The sequence below is a fragment of the Aegilops tauschii genome, chromosome 4 (assembly GCF_002575655.3).
Source record: "Aegilops tauschii subsp. strangulata cultivar AL8/78 chromosome 4, Aet v6.0, whole genome shotgun sequence".
Classification (NCBI taxonomy): Eukaryota; Viridiplantae; Streptophyta; class Magnoliopsida; order Poales; family Poaceae; genus Aegilops; species Aegilops tauschii.
Genome location: NC_053038.3, coordinates 38,659,586 through 38,667,472, shown reverse-complemented (window position 1 = coordinate 38,667,472; position 7,887 = coordinate 38,659,586).

Genomic DNA, 7,887 nt, shown 5'->3' with positions numbered 1-7,887 from the left:
TATCGTAGACTTGACTTGAATAAGTTGACACCTACTGAAATATCTTTGCAAATGGCTGATAAATCAACTGCTATACTAATCGGTATTTGTGAGGATGTGCCTGTTGTGGTTGCAACCGTTACTATTTTAACAGACTTTGTTATTCTTGATATTCCCGAGGACGATAGTATGTCTATTATTCTTGGAATACCCTTTTTGAATACTGCAGGGGCTGTTATTGATTGCAACAAAGGAAATGTCACTTTTCATTTTAATGGTAATGAGCATACGGTACACTTTCCGAGGAAACAACCTCAAGTTCATAGTATCAACTCTATTGGAAAAATTCCATCGATTATTGTTGGAGGTTTTGAATTTCCTCTACCTACTGTCAAGAAGAAATATGATATTCTTATTATTGGGGACGTGCATATCCCCATTGAGGTAACTTAGTGCTATTCGAAATTTCTCCGGTTCCATGTTATTCGGAATGAGTTTGTTAACAAGACTTGATCAACCTTGTTAGTGGATTCCTTTTGATGAGCATGAGATGGATGAAACTAGAAAGCACAACCTTCTGTACCCTCGTTTTACTTTCTGTTATTTAGTTGAAATAAAGTAAAAATAGTATTTATCTGTATGTTTTCTGAATTATCCGTGCAATATAAAAATACCCCGAAAATAAAAGTTCTCCAAATGCCCCGAAATTGAAATATCATTTTTCTGGAATATTTGAGAATATCTGGCACTGAGAACACAGCAGGGGGAGCAAACACCTGGCCACGAGGGTCCAGGGCGCGCCCCCTGCCTCGTGGGCCCACGGTGGCTCCCCTCCACTTATTCCTGCACCCACACACTTCTTCTTCCTCCCAAAAAAATCACCATCCAGCTCAAGCACGAGTTCTAGCTCATTTTGCTGCGATTTTTGATCTCCTTGCTCAAAGCAACTCTCACAAAACTGCTTTAGGGGATTGTTCCTTGGTATGTGACTCCTCCATTGGTCCAATTAGTTTTTGTTCTAGTGCTTTATTCATTGCAAATTTTTGCTGCTTAGGTGACCATGTTCTTGAGCTTGCGTGTCAAATTTATATGGTTCCAAGTAGTTCTAATGCATGATATAGGCTCTAGGCACTTGTAGGAGTAGTTGCTATCAATTTTGTTGAGTTTGGTTTACTTTTATTTGAAGTTACTAAAAATTTCAGAAATTTTCAGAAAATAATGAAGAGATTTTTAAGGGGCTCATCGAGCCGAAGCTCGAAGGAAAAGCAAAGTGAAGAAGCAGAGAGGCCCAAATATAATCTGCCTCGCACCGCGGAGGTTCAGCCGTGTGAATGGTCTTCCGATGATTTCTTGAGAGCAGCCGGGATTTATGATGATTTTTATGAATTGGCTGAGAATGCAGGCCTCACCGACTTCCTCCGCGACCAACGCGAACAGTATCTCTTACCACCAATACTTTTGTGCAAAACTTCTACTATTATCCTAAGGAATCACCTCCTTCAGTAGAGTTTCATTTATATGATGTGGTTAAGAAGATGTCACTAGATGAATTTTGCAAGGTTTGTAAAATACCTTTCGAGGGTAGCTTAGAGGAACCACATCGTAAAGATGTGGATGGGTTTATTGATACTATTACTGTTGGGGAAACTAGGAAGGTTTCCGATGCAACAATCACTAGCATACATTTTCCTGTTTTACGCTACTTTGCAATATTTGCTAGTCGTTGCTTAATTGGTCGCGGAAACTGTGGAAACCTTAGTGTTCCTGATATTATTATTTTGTTCCATGGTTTATTCTGCGATGACTCTGTTAGTATGGGCGGTATTATTGCCAAACGGTTAAGTCTGAACCGTACAAAGGGCCCCATCTTTGGAGGTGTTTATGCTTCACGCCTTGCTGCATATTATAACATACCTATTAGGCACTATGAAAAAGAAGAAAAATTGCTACCCACTATTTATTTAGATTATAAGAGTATGGTAGCGCATGATTTTATTGTTAAGAACAGGGAAAGGGCGCTTAAATACAAATTTTTCTTTGATAAACATCACCCTGAGACTATTACCTTGCCTGCTCCTTCCTTGTTTGATTTATCTGCAGGCCAGTATTTCGTTCCGCTGGCGGCCATTCACGCCTACCGGAACCCTATGTCAGCCACAGAGCCAGAGCCGGAACCACAATTTGATCCTCCACAACAGTCTAATTACCAGTGGGATCAGGAGGTGATTCCCAACCAGTGGCAATCAGGGGCTTCTTCATCGCAGTACGATCCCAACTACAACTATGGATATCCGCCAGGCCATCCGTGGCAATAAACCAACTTAGGCCAAAAGCCTAAGCTTGGGGGAGTACGTATTTCCCACCGACATTACATTTATGTTCACACACTCATTGCTAGATGTCGGTGTTCATACTCTTTCACTGTAATATCCATGCTAGTTTATTTTCTTTTCCTGCTTTCTTCTTGTGTGTTTGAAAAACCTTAAAAAAACAAAAAAATTAATTGTAGCTTTTAGCTAGTTTACTTTCATGCTGTAGTAATAATTAAAAGGAAAACCCAAAAAGATTTCATGTTCTTCTTTTGCTTGTTGGGAGCTTTCCCGTGTAAATAGTTTTATTTCTTTTCTTTTCTTTGGGGGTCGATAGGAGAAGACCATAATTAAATTGTTGAAGTGGCTCTTATATGCATTATTGTTGATTTAACCAAGAGCCTATATTGCCTTGTCTTCTCCTATTTATTTAGTGCTTGCAGATTCCAGCTTAGTCCAATGCACGTGCACTATTATTATTATTCACATCGTTCGGTCGTGCAAGTGAAAGGCAATTATGATGATATATGATGGACTGATTGAGATGAGAGAAGTTGGTATGAACTCGACCTCTCTTGTTTTTGTAAATATGATTAGTTCATCGTTCCTGATTCAGCCTATTATGAATAAACATGTTTGCAATGACAATTAGAGATTATAGTTGCTCGTGCCATGGTTGATTAGTTATGAGTTATAATGGTTTACCTTGAGTGCCAACATGCTATTAAAATGGTTGTGATGTGGTATGATAGGGTGGTATCCTCCTTTGAATGATTTAAGTGACTCGACTTGGCACATGTTCACACATGTAGTTGAAACAAATCAATGTAGCCTTCACGATATTTATGTTCATGGTGGATTATATCCTACTCATGCTTGTACTTAATGTTTATTAATTTTAATGCATGTTCATGACTGTTGTCGCTCTCTAGTTGGTCGCTTCCCAGTCTTTTGCTAGCCTTCACTTGTACTAAGCGGGAATACTGTTTGTGCATCCAATTCCTTAAACCCCAAAGTTATTCCATATGAGTCCACCATACCTTCCTATATGCGGTATCTACCTGCCGTTCCAAGTAAATTTGTATGTGCCAAACTCTAAACCTTCAAATGAAATTCTGTTTTGTATGCTCGAATAGCTCATGTATCAACTAGGGCTGTCTGTATCTTCCATGCTAGGCGGGTTATTCTCAAGAGGAGTGGACTCCGCTCCTCACTCACGAGAAAGTGGCTGGTCATCGGGATGCCCAGTCCCATGCTTTATGCAAATCAAATCAAAATAATTGCAAACAAAACTCCCCCTGGGGCTGTTGTTAGTTGGAGGCACTCGTTGTTTCGAGCAAGCCATGGATTGATGCTTGTTGGTGGAGGGGGAGTTTAAACTTTACCATTCTGTTTGGGAACCGCCTATAATGTGTGTAGCATGGAAGATATCGCCATCTCTTGGTTGTTATGTTGACAATGAAAGTATGCCGCTCAAAATATTATTTATCTCTATTTCAAAACCGAGTTTTGGCACCTCTTCAAATCCCTGCTTCCCTCTGCGAAGGGCCTATCTATTTACTTTTATGTTGAGTCATCACCCCCTTATTAAAAAGCACCAGCTGGAGAGCACAGCTGTCATTTGCATCCATTACTATTAATTTATATTGGGTATGACTGGATCTCTTTTACCATGAATTACAATGTTTACTCAGTCCTTGATCTTTAAAGGTGCTCTGCATTTATGTTTTGCAGTCTCAGAAAGGGCTAGCGAGATACCATCTTGTTATATCATATCATGATTGTTTTGAGAAATTGTTGTCATCCGAGATTTATTATTATTGCTCGCTAGTTGACTATGCCATTGACATGTGTAAACATGAGACCTAATTGTTATTGTGAATATGGTTAGTCATAATCGTTGCTGAAAACTTGAGTGTTGGCTTTACATATTTACAACAACAAGAGCAAACAGAGTTTGTAAAAGTTTTTCTTTATCACTTTCAGTTTGTCAACTGAATTGCTTCAGGACAAGCAAAGGTTTAAGCTTGGGGGAGTTGATACGTCTCCGTCGTATCTCCTTTTCCAAACACTTTTGCCCTTGTTTTGGACTCTAACTTGCATGATTTGAATGGAACTAACCCGGACTGACGCTGTTTTCAGCAGACTTTCCATGGTGTTATTTATGTGCAGAAACAAAAGTTCTCGGAATGACCTGAAACTCCAAGGAACTTATTTTTGGAAAATATTAAAAATATTGGCGAAAGAATCAAGGCCAGGGGGCCCACCACCTGTCCATGAGGGTGGGGGGCGCGCCTGCCCCCCTGGGCGTGCCCCCTGCCTCGTGGGCCCCCTGTTGCTCCACCGACCTCAACTCCAACTCCATATATTCATGTTTGGGGAGAAAATAATCACAGAGAAGGATTCATCACGTTTTATGATACGGAGCCGCCGCCAAGCCCTAAAACCTCTCGGGAGGGCTGATCTGGAGTCCGTTCGGGGCTCCGGAGAGGGGAATCCGTCGCCATCATCATCATCAACCATCCTCCATCACCAATTTCATGATGCTCACCGCCGTGCGTGAGTAATTCCATCATAGGCTTGCTGGACGGTGATGGTTGGATGAGATTTATCATGTAATCGAGTTAGTTTTTTTAGGGTTTGATCCCTAGTGTCGACTATGTTCTGAGATTGGTGTTGCTATGACTTTGCTATGCTTAATGCTTGTCACTAGGGCCCAAGTGCCATGATTTCAGATCTGAACCTATTATGTTTTCATGAATATATGTGAGTTCCTTATCCTATCTTGCAAGTCTATAGTCACCTACTATGTGTTATGATCCGGCAACCCCGAAGTGACAATAATCGGGACCACTCCCGATGATGACTGTAGTTTGAGGAGTTCATGTATTCACTATGTGTTAATGATTTGGTCCGGTACTCTATTAAAAGGAGGCCTTAGTTTCCATTAGGACCCCGCTGCCACGGGAGGGTAGGACAAAAGATGTCATGCAAGTTCTTTTCCATAAGCATGTATGACTATATACGGAATACATGCCTACATTACATTGATGAATTGGAGCTAGTTCTGTGTCACCCTATGTTATGACTATTACATGATGAACCGCATTCGGCATAATTCTCCATCACCGATCCAGTGCCTACGAGCTTTTCACATATTGTTCTTCACTTATTTACTTTTCCGTTGCTACTGTTACAATCACTACAAAACCCAAAAATATTACTTTTGCTACCGTTACTGCTACTTCCATATTACGTTGCTACTAAATACTTTGCTGCAGATACTAAGTTATCCAGGTGTGGTTGAATTGACAACGCAACTGCTAATACTTGAGAATATTCTTTGGCTCCCCTTGTGTCGAATCAATAAATTTGGGTTGAATACTCTACCCTCGAAAACTGTTGCGATCCCCTATACTTGTGGGTTATCAAGGTTCACTAGCACTACCCCATTGCTGAAGTTTACAAGCAGTATTAAAATCTTCTAAGTCCATAGTATAAGATTTACCATAGAGATCAAATAGGACAGTGTGAGAATTGCGTGAAGATGTAAATTTGAACCTTCTCACAAAGGAATCAGTTAGGTGAAAATACTGAGGGCACTTATCTAGCATGAAGCCCTCGAGTTCAGCATTACGCACATATGCGTCAAATTCCTCCTTAATTCTTGCTTTGACCATGAAATCTTCTGACGGCCATTCACAAGGCCGCACTTGAGCTTCTCTTGGTAGTTCATGGTCCGGCTCATGTATTGCAGGCCTGGGTCCTTGCTTCCTTGAAGAACCACCTTGGTACATTTTCCTGAACATATTTCTTCCTTTCAAAAAAATTCTGAAATTTTTAGTAACTCAAAATAAAAGTGAACCAAACTCAACAAAATTGATAGCAACTACTCCCACAAGTGCCTAGAGACTATATCATGCATTAGAACTACTTGGGACCAAATAAATTTGACATGCAAGCTCAAGAACAGGGTCACCTAAGCAGCAAAAATTTGCAATGAATAAAGCACTAGAACAAAAACAAATTGGATCATTGGAGGAGTCACATACCAAAGAACAATCCCCCAAAGCAGTTTTGTGAGTGGAGCTTTGAGCAAGGAGATAAAAAATGGCAGCAAGATGAGCTAGAACTCGTGCTTGAGCTGGTTGGTGATTTTTTTTGGGAGGAAAAAGGAGTGTGTGGGTGCAGGAATAAGTGGAGGGGGCCACGAGGGGCCCACGATGCAGGGGGACGCGCCCAGGGGGTGGGCGCGCCCTGGACCCTCGTGGCCAGGTGCTGGCTCCCCCTGATGTGTTCTCAGTGCCAAATATTCTTAAATATTCTAGAAAAAATCATATTTCAATTTCAGGGCATTTGAAGAACTTTTATTCTCGGGGTATTTTTTTATTGCACGGATAATTCAGAAAATAGACAGAAGATACTATTTTTGCTTTATTTAATCTAAATAATAGAAAGTAAAAGGAGGGTATAGAGAGTTGTGCTTTCTAACTTCATCCATCTCATGCTCATCAAAAGGATTCCACTAACAAGGTTGATCAAGTCTTGTTAACAAACTCATTCCGAATTGCATGAAACCGGAGAAATTTCGAATAACACTAAGTTACCTAAACGGGGATATGCACATCCCCAATAATAAGAATATCATATTTCTTCTTGACAGTAGGAAGAGGAAATTCAAAACCTCCAATAATAATCGATGGAATTTTTCCAATAGAATTGATACTGTGGACTTGAGGTTGTTTCCTCGGAAAGTGTACCGTATGCTCATTACCATTTACATGAAAAGTGACATTGCCTTTGTTGCAATCAATAACAGCCCCTGAAGTATTCAAAAAGGGTCTACCAAGGATAATCGACATACTATCGTCCTCGGGAATATCAAGAATAACAAAGTCCGTTAAAATAGTAACATTTGCAACTACAACAGACACATCCTCACAAATACCGACAGGTATAGCAGTTGATTTATCGGCCATTTGCAAAGATATTTCAGTAGGTGTCAACTTATTCAAATCAAGTCTATGATATAAAGAGAGAGGCATAACACTAACACCGGCTCCAAGATCACATAAAGCAGTTTTAACATAGTTTCTTTTAGTGGAGCATGGTATAGTTGGTACTCCTGGATCTCCTAGTTTCTTAGGTATTCCACGCTTAAAAGTATAATTAGCAAGCATGGTGGAAATTTCAGCTTCCGGTATCTTTCTTTTATTTGTAACAATATCTTTCATGTATTTAGCATAAGGATTCATTTTAAGCATATCAGTCAAACGCATACACAAAAAGATAGGTCTAATCACTTCAGCAAAGCTCTCAAAATCCTCATCATCCTTTTTCTTGGACGGTTTCGGAGGAAAAGGCATGGGCTTCTGAACCCATGGATCTCTCTCTTTACCGTGCTTCCTAGCAACAAAGTCTCTCTTATCATAACGTTGATTCTTTGATTGTGTGTTATCAAGATCAACAGCAGGTTCAATCTCTACATCATTGTTATTGCTAGGTTGAGCATCAACATGAAAATCATAATTAATATTATCACTAGATTCATGTTCATCACCAGATTGTGTTTCGGCATCAGAAATAGAAATATCATTAG